This window comes from Lissotriton helveticus, chromosome 3_1 (assembly GCF_964261635.1).
Source record: "Lissotriton helveticus chromosome 3_1, aLisHel1.1, whole genome shotgun sequence".
Taxonomy (NCBI): Eukaryota; Metazoa; Chordata; class Amphibia; order Caudata; family Salamandridae; genus Lissotriton; species Lissotriton helveticus.
Genome location: NC_136061.1, coordinates 1,793,409,878 through 1,793,435,410, shown reverse-complemented (window position 1 = coordinate 1,793,435,410; position 25,533 = coordinate 1,793,409,878). Strand labels below are relative to the sequence as shown.

The 25,533-nt window shown below is 50.5% G+C and overlaps 1 protein-coding gene across 1 annotated transcript in view; it reads left to right on the top strand.

Annotated features, from left to right (window-relative positions):
- The window catches only part of CNKSR1 (connector enhancer of kinase suppressor of Ras 1), a 424,353-nt gene that overhangs the window by 308,978 nt on the left and 89,842 nt on the right, over positions 1-25,533 (top strand). The gene's annotated exons all lie outside the window — the stretch shown is intronic.

Genomic DNA, 25,533 nt, shown 5'->3' with positions numbered 1-25,533 from the left:
AATGTATGGGGTTCTGGCTGTGAAACCTGCAACAGAAGAAAACATCGGTAAGTATATATGGTACTACAATGTTCAAGACGCACCACAGTTTAACTCAACCCAACAATTACCTCTTCTGCCTGCACTCACGTGCGCCTCTTTAAATGTATGGGGTTCTTGCTGTGAACCTGCAACAGAAGAAAACATCGGTAAGTATATATGGTACTGCAATGTTCAAGACGCACCACAGTTTAACTCATCCCAACAATTACCTCTTCTGCCTGCACTCACGTGCGCCTCTTTAAATGTATGGGGTTCTGGCTGTGAAACCTGCAACAGAAGAAAACATCGGTAAGTATATATGGTACTACAATGTTCAAGACGCACCACAGTTTAACTCAACCCAACTTCTGCCTGCACTCACGTGCGCCTCTTTAAATGTATGGGGTTCTGGCTGTGAAACCTGCAACAGAAGAAAACATCGGTAAGTATATATGGTACTACAATGTTCAAGACGCACCACAGTTTAACTCAACCCAACAATTACCTCTTCTGCCTGCACTCACGTGCGCCTCTTTAAATGTATGGGGTTCTGGCTGTGAAACCTGCAACAGAAGAAAACATAGGTAAGTATATATGGTACTACAATGTTCAAGACGCACCACAGTTTAACTCAACCCAACAATTACCTCTTCTGCCTGCACTCACGGCTGCCTGTGCAATTGTCTTTGTAGTACGGTCTCACGAACCTACAAAAGAAAAAAGGGTGCAGATTGTGAATCTATTTACCCAGCAACCCCCAACCCAACGAGGAACGTAAACAGAATTACCTTGTCTTTGTGGTACTGGCACCTGACCACTGTAATCCAAATACTGTACAGACTGGAAACCTACAAGTGAAGACAAGTAAGTCAGCAAACGCCTGAAGAATTACAAACTGTGCATGGGACCGGTCAAGAGGCCCAAGACAAAAAATGACCAAATAATTACCTGGGATTTCAGCCTAGGACAAACAGGGGTGTGCCCATGTGTTCCATTATTAGCATCCATTATCTTAAACTGGTCTATAAATGTGAATCCCTGGGGAAAGCGGCATTACAGAAGGTGTAGCACAAAATACAAATTGCAAATGGTTGAGGTGGGTGAACAAGGTAACCCACAGGATGGCTGAGAAGCACACAATCCATCAAAAGATCCCACCTGAAGCTGCTGCAGTGGCGCGCCAAAATATGATTGGCTACGTTCAAGCAATTCTCAGGCAACCATAAATATGTCAAGATAACTGAAGAATGATGGACCTGCTGCAGAGAGATCTCAGTTTTGCCTACTGGAAGTTGACTCAATAAGTAGCTGAGGAGGTTGAAATGCCTGGCGAAAAGCTGGTGAACCATGCAGGATTGGAAGCAGAACTGGAGTACATCATGTTTGCTTGATGCCAACAAAGTCTTTCTTTGCGCATGGCTACTTGAAGGTTTTCGCTACATGTACTGTTTATATACGGGCTTCTTGGCTCACAAGGCATCTCACCCTTGCTTCACTCTTGGGCTCCCTCTGCGTGCTTCCCTTCCTTGCTGCACTCTCTGTGCTTCTCTCCCCTGCTGCACGCTCGTGCTCTCTAGAGATGTGGCCTAACAACCAGAGCTGCCATCTAAGTCACGTGCATACAAAACATGTTGCACTCCAAATGCTATAGGTGTCACATTCGCAAAAGTTATAACTATTGGCATAATTCATTGTAAATGACAAAGATATCCATTTAGCTATTTTAAAAACCAAAACTTTGTCCTTTAGCAGCAAAGATTGCTTGACACTCTAAACTGATTCAGTTAACAGAGAAAGGAATGTTGCATTTCATTAATTTCACGCAGAGCCCTCCCTGCCCCTGTCTACTGTCCTTAAAGTCGAATTCCTGCAATAATCTCCCTGCCCACGTCCAGACAAGTCCTGCCCTGGAGACCCTGTGTCTATTCAGTGCGCTTTATGCCCCAGTGTTTCATTCGTGCCCCCCGCACCCCCCCAGGCCTCTCTTCCTCCCATGTGCATTCGCTGCCCTCCCTGTACCATGATGCATGAGGGCGCTCCTGTCCCACCCCCCAGCTGCTCGCCCTGCCTCATCTACATACAGTACCCTCCCTGCCTCCAAGTGCACTACCCTGTCCACTCACCAATGTCCGTTTGATGCCATCCCTGCCCCAGGTCCATTCACTAATCACTATATACTTATAAAACGCAATTCATGGAAATCTTAAATGTGCTTAAACAACTTGCTAAAATAATGACTTTAATAAAAGTGTAAGGACGTGCATGTTTGAAAAGCTGACCTCAGCTCAGCCTTGTCCTTTAGCAGCAAAGATTGCTTGACACTCTAAACTGATTCAGTTAACAGAGAAAGGAATGTTGCATTTCATTCATTTCACGCAGAGCCCTCCCTGCCCCTGTCTACTGTCCTTAAAGTCGAATTCCTTCAATATTCTCCCTGCCCACGTCCAGTCAAGTCCTGCCCTGGAGACCCTGTGTCTATTCAGTGCGCTTTATGCCCCAGTGTTTCATTCGTGCCCCCCGCACCCCCCCAGGCCTCTCTTCCTCCCATGTGCATTCGCTGCCCTCCCTGTACCATGATGCATGAGGGCGCTCCTGTCCCACCCCCCAGCTGCTCGCCCTGCCTCATCTACATACAGTACCATCCCTGCCTCCAAGTGCACTACCCTGTCCACTCACCAATGTCCGTTTGATGCCATCCCTGCCCCAGGTCCATTCACTAATCACTATATACTTATAAAACGCAATTCATGGAAATCTTAAATGTGCTTAAACAGTCAGTGCGCTTTATGTCTCTCTCTTCAGGTCTCTCTTCCTCTCCTATACCGAAAATCAAATGCTGCCAGAGAGGCTCCTCACCCGATATGAGCACTCCCGCCTCCCGCCGTGGTAAATACATTCTCCTCCCGCCTCCCGCCTCGGTAAATACATTCTCCTTCCGCCTCCCTGTCCATTCACTGCCCTTCATGTCCCTGGTCCATTCACTACCCTCCTGTCCCTGCCCCAAGTCCATTCACTGCCCTTCCTGCCCCACGTCCATTCACTGCCCTCGCTGCACAGCAAATTCAAAGTAGCATTTGTGAATGATGAAAGTAGCTTGGACGGGTGGACTGGAAGGATCTTGTGTGTTATGTGTGACCAACAAGAGAAAGGGAGAACATTCAGGTCAAAAGCTGATTTTGTGATGAATGAACAAATTGGTAATAAATTCGGGTTGCATACACCATTATTTCGCAAAGTATATTTTACTGACACTGACCTGATGTTGTGTTACTACACAAAGACAACAATCCGGTTGATTATCTCGGGGAGTCTAATAACACCATGGAGATTATATCCTCTACCACTAAGTTTGAGGGGAGAAAGATTGACGGTAAAATGTATGTGGCAGTCAACCTATTTTAGTTTTAGCTTGGCGTTACAGGCAGAAACAAACCTCCGTGTTTAAATTTGCCAAAAGCCTGAAACCAGGAGAAAGTGGTGCGCACTCGTGGCGGCAGCACCTTCAAAATGACTTGTACGATGGCATCGGTCTATGAATCTCCGTGCCCCAAGTCCATTCACTGCCCTCGCTGCCCCAGGTCCATTCACTGCCCTCTCCTATACCGAAATACAAATGCTGCCAGAGAGGCTCCTCACCCGATAACAGCATTCCCGCCTCCCGCCGTGGAGAATACATTCGCCTCCGGCTTCCCGCCTCCCGCCATGGTAAATACATTCCCCTCCCGCCTCCCGCCGTAGTAAATACATTCGCCTCCCGCCTCCCGCCTCCCGCCTCCCGCCTCCCGCCTCGGTAAATACATTCTCCTTACCTGCAACTTCTCACGCCCGCACCGCCGCCAACCGCCGCCACCACCACTGGAAATGTGCTGCATGACATGGTCGCGCCGCTCGCTTTTTAAAAGCGGCGGGCGGCGCGAATCTCTTGCGACGGCCTGTGTGCGCGCTCCACGATAGGTGGTGCGCGCTGACGTCATTGAAGGTGCGCGCGCGCGCGCGCGGCCTAGAGGGAACAGTGGACGTGAGTCCCAGGCACTCCACACCACTGGAATCAAGCTAGCCGGGCTGATGAGAGGTGGTACCTCGAAACCGGGCCGGTCCTCGGATGCTTGTTTCCGTTCTGGGAAGGACATGGCTTTTGTAGTTCGGACTGGACTGTTCCCATGGGGCACAGGGTCAGCGCTGATTTGCATATCGCCATTGTCTAACCCAGGGTGGTGTGGAGTGGAAAAACGATGGATTTGGGCCCAGATCTTTGGACTGGGGTGAATGTGTGACATTGATCCACATTCTGTCCATCATTGTTGTGTTTGCAGGTACCTAACGACCAGAGCTGCCATCTAAGTCACGTAAATACAAAACATGTTGCATTCCAAATGCTATAGGTGTCACATTCGCGAAAGTTATAACTATTGGCATTGTAAATGACAAAGCCATCAATTTAGCAATTTTAAAAACCAACAAATAAATAAAATATGTCATTTACAAGACCAATAACTCCAACTTTTCTAATGCGAGACCTATTGCATTTCCAATGCTTGTTGCTTTCTTGTTAGGGATTCATTTACCTTGTCCAAAATCACCCTAAAATTTTCTAGGACTTCCTTTTCCCCTATATCAGTGTCTAAACACTTCAATATTGCCGGGTATGCCGCAGTTGCCACCTTATTTGTTAAGTCTACGGGATCTATCTTTCCCCATCCTAGGGTATAGCCATTTGTTTTTGTTAAGTGTATCTTATTCTGGGCAAGTGCGGTCATTAAGAGCTGTGCTGATAACTGCCCCTGATCCATAAATAAGTCAAAGCCCAGGGCAGCATGATCGCTCAGGGTATTTATTAACACTCTAAATCTCTGGGCCTTGCTTCCGAGGGTCGCTGTGATCAGTATATAGTCAATTGTTGACTCGCAGCCCCTTCCCAGATAAGTTGGCTCTAAGTGCCCGCAGGGGGGTTTTGCTTCATTTAGTATTACCAAACCCAGTTCAGATAAGGTTTCATTTAAGATATCTCCCACCACTGAATGGCTGAAGTGAGTTGTTTGGTCATCAATTTCATCCACCACACCACAGATGTTACTGTTATTCCTCTCACAGGGGGTGGTGGTTGAAATCGCCCCCCCAAACAATACTTGGGCGGGGGGGGGGGGGGGGTCTAGGCCTTGCATTTGTTTTGACCAGGTAAAAAGTTTCTTGCGGAGAGCCCCAAGTGTTTTTACTCTCTCACTTTCTACTAGATTGTCGTACATGTTTACTAGTAGGACAATCCTCTTCTTCTGGAAAGACAATCTCAATATCTGATGGTTTGGTTCTAAAGTAAGCGCTGTCACTTCTAGCCCCAGTATGGTATTTGCTATGTAGGTCATCAACCCCCCTTTTGCCCTACCATAAGTGCCTGCAATTGCAGGGGAAAAATACGTGTTATACCCCGTCAAGTGCATTTCTGTAGTGAGCCAAGTCTCCTGTACGCATATTGTTAGAAGGGGCAATCTCAGAGGGCCAGGTTATGCTCACCCGGTCACCCCAAGACCCACCTCTCCCACAGATCTTGCCGAGTCTTATCGTGAGGTCCTCACCGGGGAGGATTTCGAGTCTAGGATCGTACACACTGAGCTCACACCACACTTACGAACAGACACCACACCGTTGGGTTCTTAGTAACAAGTTCTTTATATAAGGAAATAAAAGAAGGCAGCACTCATATGTACAAAGTGATCGACGGATCACAAAGTCGTTGAGGGTTCAGGAAGGGGGAAGCGGGACAGTCTTTTAGTCTCTGGGGCAGTATGGGGCGTACCCTACGCACAGCTCTCAATCCTCGAGCCGGGGGGTATGGCCGATGATGGTCGTACTGGCTGCTTCACCTCCGTCGAGTCGGCTTGGTCGTGATGGTGGTCTCGGTGGTCCAGCCGGACCAGAGTACTCCTCGAGCCGCGACGAGGTCAGCAGGGCTCGATCTGGAGAAGCTCGTGGGGAGCCGCGACAGCGTCAGCAGGGCTCCGGTGGTCTTAGAGGTCGAGCCGCGACAGCGTCAGCAGGGCTCCGGTGGTCTTAGAGGTCGAGCCGCGACAGCTTCAGCAGGGCTCCGGTGGTCTTAGAGGTCGAGCCGCGACAGCTTCAGCAGGGCTCCGATGGTCTTAGAGGTCGAGCCGCGACAGCGTCAGCAGGGCTCCGATGGTCTTAGAGGTCGAGCCGCGACAGCGTCAGCAGGGCTCCGATGGTTCAGTTCTTGGTTGCAAAGAGGGAGCCGCGACAGCGTCAGCAGGGCTCCGAGGTTCAAGATGAGTTCTTCTTAGGGTCAGCTGCGATCAGATCAGCAAGGCTTCAGGTCCAAGATACAACTGCCCGCTAGTTGTCAGGCGGGCCCAGATATAGTCCATTAGCCCTTTGATGTCCGGACCCTCGCAGGCGGAGGTCGCAAGCCCTGGGGCCTGGTCGTGGGCGAGGTCCGGCGGTCGGCTCTTTGATCCTTTGAAAAGTAGGGTCCGGTAATTCCCAGACGCCCAGCGGGTCTGGAGCCAGCACTCGGGGAGGCCAGAGGTGCGATCGAATCCGGCCCACAAGGGAAGGCCAGAGGTGTGAGAGAAACCAGGCTCCCAGGGGAGGCCGGAGGTGCAATCGAAACTCCTTGGTCTTATCTCACTCAGGGCCCTTTACCCCCCAGCCGGGACTGGCGCGCCATTGGAGTCTGGGTTTCGCTGGGGGCCGGGGTCACGCTAGGCCCAGGGAGACAGGGATGTCGGAAGGGAAGATGGCGTCCGGGCCTTGTGGGGCATGCAATGTTAAGTGCTCGGAGCCAGGCGTGGGACGGGAAAGGCAGGCCTGGTCGAGGTGCTAGGGGGATCTAGGCTTAACTGGAGTAGGGCGACCAGGCTCGGGGTGCAGGCTACGCTAACAGGGGGGCTGCGCAGGGTGTTCGGGGTACAGGACTACGCTCACGGGGTGCGGAGGGACAGAGGCGAACCACGCCACGAGGCCGGGTCCAACACGCGTCCCCCCAGCTGAAGGCGGGGAGAACTACCCATCCTCTTGGGGGTTCTCTTCGCTGAGGTGGAAAAATCGGGACAGGCCGTCTGCGTTGGCGTGGTCAGCACCAGGCCGGTGCTCAACAGTGAAGTCCATCCCCTGGAGGGAGATGGACCAGCGCAGCAATTTGGGGTTCTCCCCTCTCATCTGCATTAGCCACCGGAGGGCTCGGTGGTCGGTCTGGACCCGGAAGTGAGTACCGAACAGGTAGGGCCTCAGCTTCTTCAGGGCCCAAACCACCGCGAAGGCCTCCTGCTCGATGGTGCTCCACCTTTGTTCTCGAGGGAGTAGCCTCCGGCTAATGAATGGTACTGGTTGGTCTAGGCCGCTCTCGTTCACCTGGGATAGAACTGCTCCGATGCCATGCTCGGACGCGTCCGTCTGAACGACAAATTCTCGGGAGTAGTCGGGGGCCTGTAGGACGGGGGCAGTGCACATGGCGTCTTTCAAAGTTTCGAACGCCTCTTGGCATGTGGGGGTCCAGCTGACTTTCTTCGGCTGGTTCTTGGAGGTTAACTCCGTGAGGGGGGCTACGATGCTGCCGTACCCTATGATGAACCTTCGGTAGTACCCCGTGAGCCCTAGGAACGCCCGCACTTCCGTCTGGGTCGTGGGGGCCTCCCAGGCCACGATTGCATCCATCTTGGGCTGGAGGGGGGCTACGAGGCCGCTTCCGACCTGGTGCCCGAGGTAGACGACGGACCCTTGTCCGATCTGGCACTTGCTTGCCTTAATGGTGAGGCCGGCCCGTCTCAGGGCTGTCAGCACCGCCCAGAGGTGCTGGAGGTGCTCGGGCCAGTGGGAACTGTACACTGCGATATCGTCCAGATACGCAGCACTGAACTCTTCTAACCCCGCCAGTACCTGGTTTACCAGCCTTTGGAATGTGGCGGGGGCGTTTTTCATCCCGAAGGGCATCACCCAGAAATGGTAGTGACCATCCGGGGTGGAAAACGCGGATCTTTCCCTAGCTCCCTCGGTGAGGGCGATCTGCCAGTATCCGCTGGTCAGGTCGAACGTGCTAAGGAAGCGAGCAGCCCCGAGGGGATCAATAAGCTCGTCTGCTCGGGGGATGGGATGTGCATCGGTTCGGGTGACCGCGTTGAGCCCGCGGTAGTCGACGCAGAACTTCAGCTCGGGAGCAGCGCCGGGGGCGGCGGCCTTCGGAACCAGGACCACGGGGCTAGCCCATGGGCTGTCAGAGGCTTCAACCACTCCGAGAGCTAGCATCTTAGAGACTTCGGCCTTGATGCAGGCCCGCACTCTGTCAGGGACACGGTAGGCTCTGTGCCGTACGGGTGGGCTATCCCCGGTGTCCACGTCGTGGACGCACCAGCTGGTGACACGGGGGTGAGGGAGAAGAGGTCCGAGAACTGTCCCAGTAACTGGCGACAGTCCTCACGCTGCTCGGGAGAGAGGGAGGAGGAGAGACTCACACCCTCTACGGAGCCATCTTTTTCTTTCACGCACAGGAGGTCGGGGAGAGGCCCCGTTTCTTCTTCTTCTCCATCGTCCGTGGCGAGGAGCAAGCTCAACTCGGACCGGGCGAAGTGGGGCTTGAGGCGGTTCACGTGTAGGACCCTCAAGGGGTTCCTGGGGGACTGCACATCAATGAGATATGTCACCTGACTCTTACGTTCCACCACCTTAAAGGGTCCTGTCCACTTGTCTTGTAGGGCACAGGGCTCCACGGGGGCCATCACCCAGACCTGCTGCCCGGGCTGAAACTCGACCAGAGTGGCATTCTGGTCATACCACCGTTTCATTTCTTCTTGACTAGCCTCGAGGTTGGCCTCGGCCAGTTCTCGGAACTTCCTAGTCTGGTTCCTGAGGGGCAGGATGTAGCGAAACACATCGGGAGGGGGCTCTAGGGCCACCGTCTCCCACCCTTCCTTAACCAGGCTGAGGGGTCCCCTGACGGGGTGCCCATAGAGGAGCTCGAAGGGGCTGAACCCCAGGGACTTCTGGGGGACTTCACGGTACGCGAAGAGGAGACAGGGAAGGAGGACGTCCCACTTACGCCTCAGGGGCTCTTCGAGACCCATGATCATTCCCTTGAGGGTCCGGTTGAATCGTTCCACCAGACCGTTACTCTGTGGGTGATAGGGGGTGGTGAATTTGTACGTCACCCCACATTGTTGCCAGAGGGACTTCATGTATTTCGAAATAAAGTTGGTCCCTCGGTCGCTGACGACTTCTCGGGGGAATCCCACCCGAGAGAAGATGGCCATGAGGGCCCGCCCCACTACGGGGGCCGTCACCGTTCGGAGGGGAATGGCTTCGGGGTAGCGGGTGGCATGGTCCACCAGGACAAGGATAAAGCGGTGGCCCAGGGAGGTCCGGGGGTCGAGGGGGCCCACGATGTCAATTCCCACCCTCTCAAAGGGGGTACTGACCACGGGGAAGGGTTGGAGGGGGGCCTTGCGCTTCCCTCCGCTCTTTCCGCTGGACTGACACGTGGGGCAGGACCTACAGTGGGCCTCCACATCGGAGCGCATGCTCGGCCAGTAGAAGTGGGTGACTAGGCGGTGATATGTTTTGTCTTGCCCCAAGTGTCCCGCCAGGGGCACGTCGTGGGCCAGGTTCAGGAGGAAGCCGCGGAAGCGTAGGGGTACCACCAGCACTCGGGCTGACCCTAGCTCGGCAGACTTTTGTTCGCTGTACAAGAGGCCGTTCTCCCAATAGACAAAGTGGGAGCCGGACTGGTCACCGGCGGCCTGGGCGGCGGCCTGCTGCCGCGGCCCAACCAAGGACGGACAGGAGGTCTGTTCTAGGCAGAATTCTTCTCGGGACGGTCCTCCTTCCTGGCGCCACTGGGCCAGCTCAGGAAGGTCGTCCAAGCTCGGGGTCGGTTTGACGCCAGGGCCGAGGGGGCCTGCGTGGGGGGGGGGGGAAGCTTTCCCCAGGGAACAGCTCAGGGGTCTCAGAGGGTGCAGGGACCTCGGGGTCCTCGGGGGTAGCCGGTGCTGCCTCTGGGGTCGCCCCTCGGGCGGTCATCGACCGGGTGTTCACACAGGCCCATTCGGGCAGGCCCACCATCTCCAAGTGGGTCCTTTTCTCAACACGCTGCCATGGGGAGCTCTCTAGATCGTTGCCAAGCAGGCAGTCCACGGGCATGTCGGAGCGGACCGCCACTCGTAACTCTCCGGAGACGCCCCCCCCATTCGAACGGGACTTGAGCTATCCGGCAGGTGCGGACGGAGTTATCAGCTGCGATCACCCGGCAGGAGATGTGGGGAACAATCTGGGCTTCAGTGACTAGGTGTCGTTTGACTGCGGTGATACTGGCACCGGTGTTCGGAGCGCCCCTATGTGGTGGCCATTGACAGTCACCTGCTGTCGGTACTTCTCGGTGTTGTCGGGCAGGGGGGCTCCTGGGACCATCTCCCTATTACCCAGGGAGACTAACATCATGGCTGCGGGGTCAGCTCCCTCGAACTCCTCCTTCCCCTCCTCTTCTAGGGCTACCGAGGTGAGGTGGCGCACCGGGGGCCCTGCAGTGGCAGGCTTCTTGAATAAAGGGCAGCGGGGGTCATTGGCATAGTGCCCTGGTTGCTGGCAATGGAAGCAGGCTTGGCTGACTCGGGCCCTGGCTTGGCTGGGGGGAACCCTGCGCACGCTGTGGGAGGCGAGGTGCCGGGCTGGTTTCTGGGGGGACTGTGCGGGGACCCTACCTGGGACCCTCTCTGTCTGTTCTGATTCCCCCCTCCCCTCTGGCGGGAAGATCCCTGTTCGTTACGGCCAGAGTCTCCCCCGGGCCCCCGGGGTACTCGGGTGCTCACCCAGCGATCGGCCTCGATGGCCAGCTTACGGGGGTCAGCCAACTTGCTGTCCAGGAGGTGCTGTCGGAGTTCCACAAAGCAGTTCAGAGACAAATGTTCGTAGGCAATGAGGTCGATGAGCCCCTCGAAGGTGGATACCTTGCTGCCCTTGATCCACCCTTCCAGGGCCCGGCTGTAGAAGTTGACATATTCCACCCATGTGGTGCCGGGGATCTTATTACATTCTCGGTAGCGTTGGTGGTACATTTCCGGGGTGAGTCCGTACCTGGTGAGGAGGGCCTCCTTCATGTGGCTGTAGGAGGTCTGTTCGGCGGAGGGTAGATCGAGCAGGGTGTCCCTCCCCTCACTCAGGAATCGCCCCCACAGCCCGGCTTCCCAATCTTTCTTCGGAACTCGGTGGGATGTCATGGCGACCTCGTAGGCCCTGAACCATTGTTGGATATCATCGTTTTTATAATATTCTTTGACCACATCTTTGGGGATTTGGACCTTGGGTTCCGCCGGGGGAACGGACTCTCGGGTCGCCGAGGTTCTGTGGTCTTCGGTCCTGGCTTTTAGTTCGATCTCCTTCATGCTGCGCTCGTGCTCCAGCTGGTGTCTTTTCCCTTCGTGTTCTCTCTGGAGTTTCTTCTCCTCCAGTTCTCCCTGCAGCCGCAGCTGCTCGATGGCTAGCTTCTTCTCGGCCAGCTTGAGTTCCCCTTCCATCTTCAGACGGGCTAGTTCTAGCTCGAGGGTTCGGTCGCGCTCTCGGTCGGTCATCTCTTCTCGAGTCAGACCTCTCTCTGTGCTGTGAGTCCGCGTCGGGGACTCCGCTCTTTCTTGCTCTGGGGCGTGGGTTTCGGTCAGGGGTGCTCCCCCTCAATCGGCTTCTGTCGGTGCTGGAGGTTGTGCTCCGGCCTCTACCCAGGCGGTTAGGGCTTGATGAAAGTCTTCTTTGGTGTTTAATCCCGTTGTCGGGATGTGGAGATCTTTGCAGAACTGCTTCATTTGTCGGTGCGTATAGTCCTTCAGGAGCTCCACCCGGAAGGTAGTCTCGCCTTCCGCGATGCTCATGGTTGTTCTTCTTTGTTCGGGTAGTGTGTCAGTACTGTACGATCCCTAGACGTAGGTTCTTATCCCGCCGCTGCCACCAATGTTACAAGGGGCAATCTCAGAGGGCCAGGTTATGCTCACCCGGTCACCCCAAGACCCACCTCTCCCACAGATCTTGCCGAGTCTTATCGTGAGGTCCTCACCGGGGAGGACTTCGAGTCTAGGATCGTACACACTGAGCTCACACCACACTTACGAACACCACACCGTTGGGTTCTTAGTAACAAGTTCTTTATATAAGGAAATAAAAGAAGGCAGCACTCATATGTACAAAGTGATCGACGGATCACGAAGTCGTTGAGGGTTCAGGAAGGGGGAAGCGGGACAGTCTTTTAGTCTCTGGGGCAGTACGGGGCGTACCCTACGCACAGCTCTCAATCCTCGAGCCGGGGGGTACGGGCGATGATGGTCGTACTGGCTGCTTCACCTCCGTCGAGTCGGCTTGGTCGTGATGGTGGTCTCCGTGGTCCAGCCGGACCAGAGTACTCCTCGAGCCGCGACGAGGTCAGCAGGGCTCGATCTGGAGAAGTTCGTGGGGAGCCGCGACAGCGTCAGCAGGGCTCCGGTGGTCTTAGAGGTCGAGCCGCGACAGCGTCAGCAGGGCTCCGATGGTTCAGTTCTTGGTTGCAAAGAGGGAGCCGCGACAGCGTCAGCAGGGCTCAGAGGTTCAAGATGAGTTCTTCTTAGGGTCAGCCGCGATCAGATCAGCAGGGCTTCAGGTCCAAGATACAACTGCCCGCTAGTTGTCAGGCGGGCCCAGATATAGTCCATTAGCCCTTTGATGTCCGGACCCTCGCAGGCGGAGGTCGCAAGCCCTGGGGGCTGGTCGTGGGCGAGGTCCGGCGGTCGGCTCTTTGATCCTTTGAAAAGTAGGGCCCGGGAATTCCCAGACGCCCAGCGGGTCTGGAGCCAGCACTCGGGGAGGCCAGAGCTGCGATCGAATCTGGCCCACAAGGGAAGGCCAGAGGTGTGAGAGAAACCAGGCTCCCAGGGGAGGCCGGAGGTGCAATCGAAACTCCTTGGTCTTATCCCACTCAGGGCCCTTTACCCCCCAGCCGGGACTGGCGCGCCGTTGGAGTCTGGGTTTCGCTGGGGGCCGGGGTCACGCTAGGCCCAGGGAGACAGGGATGTCGGAAGGGAAGATGGCGTCCGGGCCTTGTGGGGCATGCAATGTTAAGTGCTCGGAGCCGGGCGTGGGACGGGAAAGGCAGGCCTGGTCGAGGTGCTAGGGGGATCTAGGCTTAACTGGAGTAGGGCGACCAGGCTCGGGGTGCAGGCTACGCTAACCGGGGGGCTGCGCAGGGTGTTCGGGGTACAGGACTACGCTCACGGGGTGCGGAGGGACAGAGGCGAACCACGCCACGAGGCCGGGTCCAACACATATCACCTGGTAGTCCTGTACAAAATCTAAGGCACTTCCATCTGCAATTTTTACGCAGAGTCCCGCAATGTTCCAGAACATAATTTGTAATTTTATGTCTTTCTTTCCGGGGTCTGGTCTTTGTCATTCTACTAGCCTCGTCTAGAACAGGGCTCTCCCAGACCAATTGCCCTTCCTCCCTTATTGGATCTGATATACCGCTAGGTATATTCCCCCAAATAACGTTATCTTCCCCCTTTGCGGGTATCGGATTCATTAAGGCCAACTGGTTTTCACCTTCTATTAGTTGTCTTTCTACATCACCTTTCAGATTGTTATCCCCTTGCAGGTTAATAGGTTCTGCCGAGGTGAATTTTACTGAAGGGCTAGTTCCCGACCAAGTCAATCTACTTCATCCAACCCAAACAGCATTGAATAATGATTAAAGGTAGGTACATTAAACCCCGGGTATGGTTGGAAGTTATTATTCTGAAACCCCCTATGTGGCTGAGGATATACTGTTTGGAAAGGTTGATTATAAGGATTTTGCTGGGAAGGTTGGTAGCCCCCTTCTCTCCGGTCTGAATGAAACCTTTTTGCAAAATTCTGTTTTGGGTGTGTGATCAGCTCTCGCGGGTAGAAATAACTAACATAGTGCGTGGAGATACAGTCCCCCCCTCTGGCTTCATACTAATCACCAATGCACCTCACTGCCCTATGGTCCTTAAAGTTTATAATTATTACGTCCCCTCTCTTATCTTTTGGTCTTGATCCCACCCAAGTTGCACGTCTCACTGTTAGAATTACTCCATCTATATGTGCGGGAAGAGGTCTATTTTGCTTCAGCCAATAGATAGTTTTATTTTTTAGAGCATGATAACTCTCCCTAACCCCCTCTGCTAATTCCGGTACCCCAGTCATAATATTTGTATAAGGGGCCGATTCAGGGGGTAGATCTACTATCCTAGTCATTGGTCTGTTCGAACGCTGAGGTAGCTGTTCCTCTTTCTCCTTATCTAATCTGCTTTTCATTGGTGGGTTGTTCTTTACAGGTGGGAGGTTCTTTTCTACTTCTCTTTTCTCTCCGTCCTTTTTCCCGCTAACAGGTTGCGTCTCTCCATTTTTTGCTTGATTACTTACTGGGGGCTTAGGCTTTTCTTTATTAGCTGTTTCCTTAGATGATTTAGCTAATGCTTTTTTCCCCTGCGTCGTGCCAGATTTCACAAATGCACCACTGGTAGATGGTTGCTCTAAGTGCGAAATGGAGGGGGCAACAAGATTAGCAATAGAATTTTTTGGCTGCAGCATTGACAATTCTGTTAAAGCCAGAGTGTTCCCTTCTATTTGCTTACCCAGCTTATCTAGATGCGTACTTATTAGTCTGGTTCTCTCTAAGAGAGGAAGTAGAAGTGACTTCACCATGACCTCTATTTTAGTGAGGAGTTCACCCTCAAGAATTTGGTCTAGGGATGGCCCTAAGATGTTAGCCGTCAAAGATGGATTATTTGTCTTAAGAGACCGTGTAAGTGGCGGTGTTAGGGCCGAAATATTTATTTTTTCTTTTTTGGCCGGACCTGACAAAAAAGGAGAACCTCGTCTCTTTCTTTTTTTTTTTGATTGATTCTCTATTTGTCCTATAGTTACTGGGGAGGATATAGCTAATTTGGGTGAACTGGATAGCCTTGATATATTTAAGCTAACTGAGGAATCAGAGAGGGACGTCACACCAGGGGAATTAATCCTATTGTTTTCCTCGTCCCCTAAAACAGTGGGGGGAATGTTATCGCTCACAGGTTCTAAGTCTATCACCCTTGGGGAGGGGGCATTCCCTATTTGTCCTAAGGAGGAGCGTTTACCGGTTAACAGATCCAATGAAAGGCGCTTTTCTGTATCAGCAATTTCCTTCTCCTGGACAATAGTCACCCGTTTAAAAAATGTATCTATTGTGCCAGTTACTGCCCCTTTAGAGGTGTTTACAATTATATTCCGTGATTTCCCTTTGTCTGATGACATGATAGTACGAGGGTAAAGTCTTTAAGTTATGGGCACAAATAACAATGTACAAAGCCAATGTCCTATAGGTCAGCGGATTGATACTAATGTCCAGCAGGAACTGATGTAGAAGTAAGTCTCTTACCACGAAGCGGATGTTAAGGGACTAGCCCGTCCCGTCCTTTGTCGTCCTTGGACGGCCTTAGACGGCCCGCCCTTTGCCCGGGCTTCGCCCGTGCGCTCCCGCGCAGCGGGATTCGCAAATGCTTATATAAACCGTTGGTGAATGAGTGGGCCAGGTGTGACGGCCTCGGGGTTGCCGGGACTCCTGGGATATCGAGTCCCGGTCCCGGCGCTCGCAGCCCGGACACGCACCCACAACTGCTTCCAAAAGTCCGGTTTAGGATCAGTGACGATACGGGACCCGCGAAGCGGGTTCCGCGAGGAGTAATGTTTTCCTGGTAATCCGCAGTTTGGCAGCTTGGCAGCTTGGCAGCAGAGTCTCAAAAGGCGTCCCTCGAACAAACAGCTGGCAGGGCTTTTAACGATAGATGAGTGGGCGGGGCGATCAGGGAGAGCGGGCCAGGTGTGACGGCCTCGGGGTTGCCGGGACTCCTGGGATATCGAGTCCCGGTCCCGGCGCTCGCAGCCCTGCAACCCGAACACGCACCCACAACTGCTTCCAAAAGTCCGGTTTAGGATCAGTGACGATGCGGGACCCGCGAAGCGGGTTGCGCGAGGAGTAATGTTTTCCTGGTAATCTGCAGCTTGGCAGCAGAGTCTCAAAAGGCGTCACATATTTTAAGTAAAGTGCATAATTCTACGTGATCCGTCAGCAGCACAAAGAAAGCGAGTTCCAGCAACACATGTTTCTCCATCTGGAAAACATCTGAGAAAAAGATGAGCTTGGACACAGTGTCTCAAGTTTCTAGATCTCATTAGTGGAACCAAGACACCTTTGGTATATAATACATACAATTTGCAGAGGAAGTGAATCATAGACTGAGTGATATCATTGCTACACAGGCATACAATTGCGTCCAAGTTGGCCTGATACCCTAATGGAAAGCAAACTATTTACTTTACGGTGTCTCCTCTAAACCTAAATAACCAACGCACTCCCAGGCCCTCCTGGGTTTCATATGCAACTGTCTGATGTAACCTCCATATTCAGGGACAGATACTATCCAATGGTTGTTTTCTGTGATTCCCCCTCAATTCTCTTGTCCTACAATTGTGCCAATAACAATGAGTTATCCAGTATTATGGGTGTCTTTCATAGATTCACATGCCTGAATCAGTCCCCGTCGTCGAGATGGGAGCCCCGGTATATAGAAAAGTAATGTCCTATAGACATACATAGAGAAAAGTAGGCCTAAGGGCCTTGCCTTAGTAGCCTATCTATGTCCTTTTGTAAAAAGGACCAAAATCCTGAAGGTAGCCAATCAGCTACCACCTCCCTCTAGAACCTTCCTGCCAGGAGCCTCAGTCTCTCAAATTTTCTACCGCACGTTGTGGCAGGGAGTCCCCACCTGAGCTCTCCTCAGGTTTCTTGGATTTATCTCTTTTCTACAAAAAACTTGGATTATTTGCTTCAACAATGGCTGAACAACAGAAGAAAGGACTGTTTAGAGCCTGTTCATCTTGTGGTAAGAAGAGACTGCACGTCGATGACAAGCATGAAACTTGCCGCTACTGTCTTTACCCTGATCATTCTCCTAAAGAATGTAGGATTTGTAGAACATTCTCTACTAAGACTCTTAAAGACAGAGAAGGAAGACTGCTCCTCTGGTTGAATAGACTCAAAACCAGAGATGATGATGTACTGTCCTCGGAGGGCAGTGAAATGGCTTCAGTTTCTTTGAAACTGCCCTTGAAGAGGCCAAGGGATGCTTCCCGACGACTGTATTGACGACGATGGCGTCATCGGCCTCTTCATCAACGACGACGACCACCCAGTCGACGATGGGTAAGCCACTGTCATCGATTATACTAATTAAAAAGCAGTCGACGTTCATCAAGACTCCGTCGACGTCACCGTCGACGACGAAACAAAAAACGGCGACGCCTACACCGTTGACGAAGATACTATCGACGTCTGGCACACCCTCGACAAAGTCATAGACGACGGTAGGAGCACCGTCGACGCCAAAGTCACCGTCGACGACTAAAACACCGTGGTCGACTAGAGCGCCGTCGTCGACGAGCGCCGTCGACCACCACATCGTCGACGACGAGGATACCGTCGACGACCGCACCGTCGACGGTAACATCGCCGACGACCGCATCGTCGACAAAGGAACCGTCGACGACCTCATCGTCGACGCTTGAGAAACGATCGACGTCAACACCGTCGACGACACCATCGACGACCTCATCGCCATGGAAAAAAGCGGAGTTAATTCCATCAAAAAAGGTTACCAAACTCCATATTACGCCAGATTTGACATCACCCAGTAGGGTTCAAAAACTGCCCCCATCTTGTCTATTACAAGATGATGAATTAGAGGACGACCAATTCGATCAGGCTACTAGTCCGTCGGATATCAATGTAAAATGCCAGAGTACAGACGATGATGGAGATGAGGTCATTTTTACAGAAGAAACTGTTCAGGCTCAAGTGCATACTCAAGTTACTCCAATGATCTGCCTTCCGGCTGCGATAGTCACTGATCTACAATTCTTGATCGAAGACTACAAAAAAACGATTCCCAGAATCGCCAGCGGCCCCTTCCACGGAGAAATCTCAAGCGTCAACCAGACCGCAACAATCTCCAAAGTCAAGACCACCACCTTTGGACATTCCTCAAGAAAGGGAAACAGTTCATGACATCCAATCTTCTGATGCGGAAGACGATGTACCTGAGGAAGGAGAGGTTCGAGACGACCTGTCACATAACAGAGACGATGAGGATTATGTCGCTCATTCTCCAGCCACACCGGAACCCAACACTTCGGACTCTCCACCAGTGGATATCGGCGGATTCCACAATTTAATAGAGAGAGCGGCCACTAGATTCCACATGACCATGGAATCAAAGGAAACAGATTGTTTCTTATATGACTTTAAAGATCCTATAAAAAAGACGGCTAGATCAATTCCCATAATAGATCACATCTGGGAACAAGGTCAGCAACTCATGCAAACACCTGCATCAGTTTCAATAGTGGTGCCTAGACTTGATAAAAAGTATAAGGCACCATCAACTGCACCTACATGCCTTAATGCACATCCCAAGCCGTATTCGGTAGTCACCCAAGCCGCTCAAAAGAATTCCAGAAATCCATCCTCGCCACTGTCAGCACCACCAGACAAGGAGGGCAGGAAATTGGATGGCATCGGCAAACGTTTCTCCACAACGTCAGCAATGACTGTAAAAGTGGCCAACGCCATTGCGCTGCTAGGCAGATACAATAGACAATTATGGGAAGATATTGTTCCATATCTAGCGGATGTACCCGAAGACTTGAAGGATGAGGTTCAGTCACTCCTTAAAGAAGGACAAATGTCAGCTTCGGAGATCATTGATTCCACTGTAGATGTCGCTATGACGGGCTTCAGACAGCTGGCAGGCGCAGCAGTTTTGCGCAGACAAGGGTGGCTCAAAGCGACATCCTTCCGACAAGAGGTCGAAACCAAAGTTTTGGACATGCCCTATGACGGACAACACCTATTTGGGAAAAAATAGATGAGGCCTTGCAGACAATCAAGAAAGACACTGACACTGCAAGAGCTCTCGGGACTTTACAATTTAAGAACCAGTCCTTTCGAGGGCACAGAGGAAGGGGTCAACCCTCATACAGAGGATCATATCAAGGAAAATCCTCTTATTCCTACAATCAAAATCGCTCACAATATCAGCAGCGACAGCAGCAACAAGGTCATCAGACCTTCTACGGGAGATCGAACTTCAGGGGTAAATCCCAGAAGAAAACGGCCGGCGGAAGACAATGACCGTTTCCCGCAGCCAGTCCCCCCACCGTCTTGTCCACTCAAAATTGGAGGAAAATTGACACACTTCCTCCACAATTGGAGATCGATAACGACAGATCGGTGGGTACTCCAATTAATCCAGCACGGTCACACATTGGAATTCAACTCAATCCCACCGTTAACTCCTCCTCGCAAAATTCCACACAGGCACCTTCGTTTACTCCTGCAAGAAATCTCTTCAATGTTGAAGAAAGGAGCAATAGAGCGAGTCCCATCAGCTCAAAAAGGGAAGGCATTTTATTCCCGCTTCTTTTTAATTCAACAGAAAAAGAAGAAATGGAGGCCCATTCCAGATCTCAGGGCACTCAATACCTTCCTGAAGAGCCAATCGTTTCGAATGGTGACTATCCAGGAAATCCTAGGATCCCTAGAGGAAGGAGACTTTGACGTCTTTGGACCTGCAAGACGCATATTACCATATCCCGATACACAAACACCACAAATAATGTCTACGATTCGAAGTAGCAGGTCAACACTACCAATTCTGTGTCCTCCCATTCGGCCTCAAATCAGCGCCACGCATTTTCACAAAGTGCCTGGCTCCTGTGGCAGCTTTCCTGAGACAACAGAATCACCAGGTCTTCCCCTACCTGGACGACTGGCTGGTGAAAGCAACATCTATCACAGACGCGCAAATGTCTTCCAACGCCTGTCTCGCTATTTTCCGGCACCTAGGTCTGACTCTCAACTACGAGAAATCGACCTTACAACCCACCAAAATTATAACATTCCTGGGGGCAACTCTAAATAAGATTTCTTCCAAAGCCTTCCCATCTCAAGAAAGAAAACACAAACTGATGGCTCTGGCTACCGCAGTGTCTTCAAAACACTCCATCAAAGTCCGAACTTTCAAGTCCCTTCTAGGGATGATGTCTTCTTGCATACTACTCATCCCTCACTGTCGGCTCAGAATGCGCCCCCTTCAGGAGGCCTTGACCAAACAGTGGACCCAATCTACAGGTTCTTTCGAGGATCACATAGTCATCACTCGACAAATAACCAAGGCTTTACTTTGGTGGACAACGAACAAGAACTTATCGAAAGGTCTAACGTTCTTGATACCAGCAACTCCACATGTCATAACGACGGACGCTTCTCTAGAAGGATGGGGTGCAGTCCTTCAGGAATTGCAAATCAGTGGCAAGTGGACGGAACAAGAGACGACTCTACATATCAACCTCCTATAACTACGAGCAGTTCTACACTCTCTACAAGCATTCCTCCCTCGCATCAAAAACTCAGCAGTGCTTGTGAGGACGGACAACACAACCACAATGCACTACTTGAACAAGCAGGGAGGGACACGTTCACTGACACTGTCTCGTGAATCGCAAACAATCTGGATCTGGCTACTACACAACAACATCAAATTAACAGCAGAGTATGTCCCAGGAAAAGACAACGTCATAGCGGACGCTCTAAGCAGGCAGAGGTCACTGTCCCACGAATGGGAACTGGACCAACAAGTTCTAAACGACATCTTCTCGGAATGGGGGAGACCGCAAATAGACCTCTTTGCCACCAGGGAGAACGCCAAATGCCACAGCTTCGCAAGCTGGCATCCCCAACCGAGGTCACTAGGAAATGCATTTTCCATCGCATGGCGCAACGTGTTTGCGTACGCATTTCCGCCATTTCCCCTGATAACCAGAGTCATTCGGAAAATGGAACACTGCACCTTGATTCTCATCGCCTCATACTGGCCGAGACAGCATTGGTTCACGGACCTCCGTCGCCTCTCTCAGTCCAACCATCAATCCATCTGCATCAACATCCCTCTCTACTCTCGATGTCCAAAGGCCAAGTACTCCACCCGAATCTGACATCTCTCGGATTATCGGCATTACTTTTCTATGTACCGGGGCTCCCATCTCGACGACGGGCAATGATTCAGGCATGTGAATCTATGAAAGACACCAATACTGGATAACTGCTGTTACAGGTAAGTAACGCATTTCGACACCAGTCTTTTGTTGACCGATGCATATCAGGCAGTATCGGAATAGGCGTGTGATAAACCAACCTGATCAAGTGATGTTTTCACGTAGTACAACCATGAGATTGACTTGCTCTTGTTGTAATTCAGGCAATTTCTAATTTGGCCATTGATAGTGGGGCATTCTCATTACGCGAAATAGAAAGTTACAGCATAGTTGGTTTAATATGTATAAAGTCACTCAAATAATGAGCCTCCGTAGACTGTGAAAATAAAATCAGATGAGGATGCTGGGATGGCCAAAACTCTCATGCAAAAGTTATTCTAACCCCCTCTGTAATGATGCACAATCAGCAAAACCCCAAACTCCTGCCCCATAAGAAGCTATAGGGAAGCATTGTGCAGTGTAGATTTGTAGCACCGGGGCCAAAGGCCATCCCCTGGAGGGGCGAGGGAGGCTGAAAAGTGAACCCAAGGATCTAGCCAGTTTTGCCCTACTTTGCGGTACGTGTGTTGCCCAAAATCCTGTTGTGCGTAAAATGACCCCCAAATACGATAACGTTTTTGTGCTTTCTAAAACATTTTGACCAATTGTGATTGTGAGGTCCACAGATATTTTGGTCCCACATAACATTTTATCAGATTTACCAAAATTTGTTAAAAAATCCAAGTTTGACGTAAACGCCACAAAAGTCTGAACTAACATTCTTAGAGCTTTTCGTCATCTGCATACAGAAGTGTGGGAGTGGAGTGCCATTTACCTTTGGGACGTCTAGACTGCTAGCTACCAATTGGGTGCTCAGATTAATTCTTACTGTTAAGAATAAATAATAAAGGAGCAAGAACACATCCCTGCCGCATTCCACAATGTCTCTCGATAATATCGGATAGTTTCCCTTTTTGTCCATGTCATATCATTGCGGAGGTATTAGAATAAAGCACAGCAAGTACATGAATAGGGGTCCTATCAAGTCCAATGCTTTGGAGATGCTGCCACAGCTCGTTTCGATTTACATAATCAAAGGTCATGGATAAATCCATGACCCCAGATGCAAAGTAGACTGTTTGGCTACTGTATGCTTGCCAGTTACCAAATTTAAGTTTAAACACTGCTCCACTGTACCAATACCAGTGAGAAAGCTGTATTGGCATGGACCCAGGATGTTCTTATCACATACCCAATCCTGTTATAAAGAACACAACCAACGATTTTGGCCGGTATAACAATTAAAGAAATTGGGTGTTCACAGTTAGGCTTGGCACGATCACTTTTTCCAAAAATAGGAACTATGATAGACTTCACCCAGGAACTTGGTATTGTAAAAGATGTCATGCTACTGAAAACATTTTTCAACGGGGAACCCATATGGCCAAATTGCATTTTATTAGGTCGATGGGAACTCCATCGGGGACCAGTGATTTACCCTGCACTCTGTGACTTCATCAATTGTAAGATTTAGAGCTTTAAAAGAAATCGGATCCTGATCTAATAAAACCAAAGATTTCATGCCATTATCTGAGTATATTTTAGAGAAATGGTCCACCCAAGCATCGCTCTCTGTATGGCAGCAATTGTAGTCGATGACTGATTAAGAGAGTGCATGCTTGCCACCTCTTTCCAGATTAAGTTGCTGTCCTTTGTGTGGGCCTTATCAGATAAACTTTCCACTGCTGAGTGATCACCTCATTTCTTCTCTGAGAGTCCACAGTGTCCTATTCTTTCCTCATGTGAGCCACCTCAGCATTATCTCTCTCTTCTTACACAGGGCTCTACGTAATGATCGATTAGCAAGTAAGCAAGCATGTGGACATTGTAACTTGGGTCTATAGGGCTTGCTAAGAGGTATTTGGATCTTCTCACAGAAGCCTTCAGAGGCCCTAACTACCTTCCCCTGTTCTGAATGCTCTCCTTTACAGCTCAATGCTAAAGTGGTGTTCTTCGCCATGACCTATTCTAGAAATTGTTTGGAGTCAGTTTCCAACATACTCTCAAATTATCAGTAGATGATCGAATTTGGCTAGAAACTGTTGTAAATATAGGAATCTTTGTGGCTAAGGTATCAAATGCTACTACAACAGCATTATGATCACCATATTGGGTGGGTATGATGGAGTCATACATTAAACAATTTAACAGATTGCGTGAAACAAATAATTTTCTGTCCGTTGAGCAGTTTTTCCTTGAAACGTTGGTATCCCTTCGCAGTCCATACCAGTTTTCTCTAAAGCATTATGCCTATCTGATAAATTGAGTAACACCTTTGGCTATTTGCCCCGTATGTCCCCTCCCACTTCAGCCATTGCAATATTACAATTACTTTTAATTGGACTTTTGGTGTTTAAGTCCCCCACCAGGCAACATAGAATTGTAGCCCAGCATTTACCCTTTTTTTCCAGTAAGGTGGAGATATAATAAAATACAACCTTTAGGTAGCGAATGTATCCAAAGAGAAATCCCCCCAGTGGTCTGCCAGACGTAGATGGTGATGCAAGTTGAGAAAAACTTGCAAAACCCTCAAACAATAGGGGCAAAATCCCACTTTTCCTGGAATAACAAATTATCATACGTTTTTATAAACAATTGCCACTCTAAGAGTAAGATCTTTGAACATATACCAGCAATATTCCAACTTAAAGTAGATATTGGGCTTGAGCTACTAGAAACAGAAACAATATTTGGCTCCTGAAGGCATGGTGAATTTGAAGACAGTATTGAAACATTGTGGGCTGACTGCCTGCGGTGATGAAATAGCAGGAGCCTGATTGTTCTCAATCACAGGTCTTACAGTCAAGGCATTTGACTTAACTGACCTGGGCACACCCTGTCAACAACCTTGTTGCAGTCAGCCAATGGTGAATATCTATTGCTGCATGCTAAGCCCCACAAAGGGTCTGCATTATAATCACTAGGCAGGGTACGAGGTATCATTTGGGGGGACGGGGGTCTGTAAAAGTAGCCCAACAGAAGGGTAACGATGCCTGATCATATAAAAAATGGGCTTTTGGATTTGTGGCACAGTATTAGGCCACCGAAAGTTCACTACAATACAGTCAACAGATATGTTTTTGGGGAAAATCCCAACTCCGCTTATTTGTCTGACCATTAAAATATAATTTCCATCCAGCAGCTCAAAATTCCTGTAGGCACCAGGCCAATGTATCAACTTGTTCCAAGCTTGTTCCCATTACTCGGTTAGTCCATGCTTCAGCATGGGCACCCCAGCCATTACCAATACATGAAGTGAAGCCTTTGGAGGAAGTTACAAAGTAGTAGGGATAGATTTTCCTTCCTGCATTTTTAAATTGTTTGAAAGTATGCTGGATCGCCGGCGAGGAGACATTGCAAAATGATTTCCTGTAAAGCGACCCCACTTCTTGCTCATAGCAGCCTTGCTCCTGGCAGCCATGACATCCTTCGTTATCCTTATACCATCTCGTAACTGTTGTGCCGGTTGTATAGCCAAGGCCTGCCGTGAGGATACTATTAATTCCCTGGGGTTTCCAATTGCCTTGCCTCTGCTGGGTATATTGCCCGAAGTAGTCACAGGCAGAGGCTTGGGTGCTGAACATACTGAGCATACTGAAGCGGCTAGTATTGTTGGCGTGCGTCCTCAATGATGCCAAACACTTTTCAATATTGGAAAAGTTGTTAGAGCCTGAGGTCTCTGCCTCTTTGAGGGCTTTTTACTGGATGTCTAGAAGTTTTGTGTTATCCATTTATAATTTCCACTAGGAATCTCTCCTCTCCCAGAGCTTTATTGTAACATGTCAGTGATGGATACATATATTTCCTCTTTTGAGGTTTCATTCTCAAGTAGGTCTCACCCCTTTGTGATAGCGTGTGAAGTGTGAGTCCCTGGAAGAACCATTCTTTGTCATCTTGACTGTTTCGTATCTCAGAGCCATTGAGATCTTCATAATAATCAGCAAAGGAGAATGCAGTTTCGTATGGAATCCCAGGGATTGACATCAGTGCTTTGTTTAGACCGCGTTGGGGTTCTAGCACCCTCACTGTGTTCCTAATTCGGTCATTTGAGACAGTACAGTCCATAGTCCGCTTTCAATGTGTATGAAGAGTTAAGGACCAGTTTTGCTTTTTCATGCTTTCTTCTGGTCTCACTAGACAATTTGGTGGAGTTTGTAATTGTCACCCTCTCGTAGCTTTCCCAGCTGCCCATAGAACCTAAGGGGATGTAACTGAGTGCCAGTAGTCGTATGGATAAGTCTGTTTATGGTATCTCAGTAGGTTTTACTCAGCAGGTAGTTTGTTGTGAGACATTCTGATGAGAAGATTTACAGGATGGTAGAATAACACAACTGATTCTAGCTTTATTAT